Source organism: Lactuca serriola, chromosome 8 (genome assembly GCF_051521515.1).
Source record: "Lactuca serriola cultivar US96UC23 chromosome 8, Lser_US96UC23_V15, whole genome shotgun sequence".
Classification (NCBI taxonomy): domain Eukaryota; kingdom Viridiplantae; phylum Streptophyta; class Magnoliopsida; order Asterales; family Asteraceae; genus Lactuca; species Lactuca serriola.
Window position 1 is genome coordinate 155623478 of NC_136415.1, and position 2309 is coordinate 155625786.

General features: G+C 37.9%; 1 pseudogene; it reads right to left on the reverse strand.

Annotated features, from left to right (window-relative positions):
- Positions 1-1189: 1189 nt before the first annotated feature.
- On the reverse strand, positions 1190-1634 carry LOC145067536 (heat shock 70 kDa protein 1 pseudogene; annotated as a pseudogene).
- Positions 1635-2309: the final 675 nt, after the last annotated feature.

The following is a 2309-nucleotide window of genomic DNA, read 5'->3' on the forward strand; positions in this document are numbered from 1 at the left end:
TATCGAACATCGGGGTTCTTGGTATGACCATTCTAGCAAATGTCTTTGTTTTCTTTCATTACAAGAATTCTATTTTTTTCTAGTGCTCTAAAATCGTTAAGGTTGTTGTTGGCATTGTTTCTACTTTGAGTTTGATCCATATGCCCTAATATTCTCTTAGATGTTTTGCACCCACTCCTGACATCGTGTGGAACTTGACCACCCCGTGGAATGTTGACGTTATGGATTTAAACTTATGCATTGTTGTCCTCCCGAAAATTATGTCATATGGTGATGACACATTTTTTAGGACAAAACGTACGATTTGGGTATTGTTTTTGCTGTTATTGTGATCAATTAGGGTAAGTGGTAACATGATAGTACCTTCTGGCCATATGGCATGGCCAATAAAGCTAATCAGGTGGGTTTTAGGCAGTTCGACTTTTTTCTGTACTTACCCTGGTAGTTGTTTGTAAAAATTCTTATACATGACATTAGTGGAACTACTAGAAAAACAGCCTTTTACGACGCGCAAACCACGACACTCATTGATTTATGTTACGCAAAAGAGAGTGACGTTAAAAAAGTGTCATCTCTTCAAAAAATTTATGGATTTAGGTCACGCATTATTGCGTGCCCTTAAATTAGTGTCTCATTTAAAAATATAAAAAACATGGAGGGCACTTGTGCGTCCTCTGTGAATGTCACTTTATATTTTTTTTAAGAAACGCACGTCTCCGAGGGAAAATGAAATCCCAAATTTTTTAAACCCCCACCTTCTTCTTCCTCATCTCCACCCCTCACCCACATCCACTGCCTCCAATCGCCGTTGCCTCTTCTAGCCTCAAACTGCGGCGATGCACCTTCTTTCTCGAAGAATGCTTCATTTACCACCATCGTCCGATTATGTGAGCCCAAGGAATTGACGAAGACGAAGAAGATTATGGATCGATCGCTTCACATCATGTTTAAGGTTAAGGGTTTGAGATTTCTTCCAAATCGACCCTCACACTAAATGGTTTGATCTCCTCTTTTTTTTTTTTTACCTTGTTCCCTCTATTGATGCCTCCACCTTCTACCATTGATGTTGATCTTTGAATTAGCAACAAGAAGCCCTAGGGCCTCCGCCTTCACCCACCTCCAGCGCCTCCTACATTTATTAATTCAATCTCATCCCTCTTTCTACTCCTCTCTTTCTCTCTATCTCCCTCTATCCTAAAAGTTTCAAAATGGGAAAAAGCTCCTTCATCTTATCCTTAAACTCATCCCCCTCAGCCAACTGATTTGTATATAACCACACAATCACCTCATCAATCGCATCCTCAATCTTCTTATCAACCGGAGTCAACTTCTCACCAAGCTTCTCATCTTTCGCTGTGTTCCTCATGTTATACGTATAATTCACTAAAGCATTCTTCACCTCCAACTTCTTCTCGGGCTCCTCATCTCTAGACTCATACTTCCCAGCTTCCTGAACCATCTTCTCAATCTTATCCTTTGAAGGTCTTCCTTTGTCATTAGTAATTGTAATATTGTTCTTTTGCCCTGTACCTTGCAATATTATCTTTCAAGAAGACCCTTCACATGCTTTCCCAAATTGGAATGATACCAGATGTAAGTTTGGACACGAAAAGCCGCCGCCGTCCCCCTTCCATCGGTACTACTTCATTTTTTCATCTTGCTCTGTGTTCCTCATGATTGATTAGTTTTTGTTAGAAAATGTCATTTGGTTTCCTTTCCTGTATTTATTTCTCAATTTTTTTTGGTTCTGTGAGAATTGAAAGGCCATGTATTCTGATCAACATAATGTGCACATCATGTGTTTGTTAAAATGTCTAAACCAAATTTTAAGCTTTAGTAGACCACTTAACATATCACATCAGCCATGATACATTTTAAGCTTTAGTGCACATTATATGTTGTGGCATTTATAACTTTTTATAAACTTCTACAATTGTAGTTGTACATTGAAGAATTTGATAAATTTCAGCTGCTTGTGCCTTTTTCTTAACTTTCTTGTTTACTGGACATATTATTGCATTAAGGGTCTTATCTGTTCTAATTATCCTTTTCTTTTTGCAGATTAAGGCACTGAAAAAGAACGTTCTGAAGCTATTTGAAAATTTAGATAAATATGGTTAGTGCATGAATTATATTCTAACATGGGAGATATCATTATTTTTTATACATGCTTCCTGTTTTTATACAATTTTGTAGATGATGGGGCCAATTTCTTTGATGATCAACATCAAGGTCCTGTTTCAGCCACCTCATCAGTTGTTCGTGGGCTGACAACTTTCGCTTTCGCTTCCGGAGGTTTTAATATATGA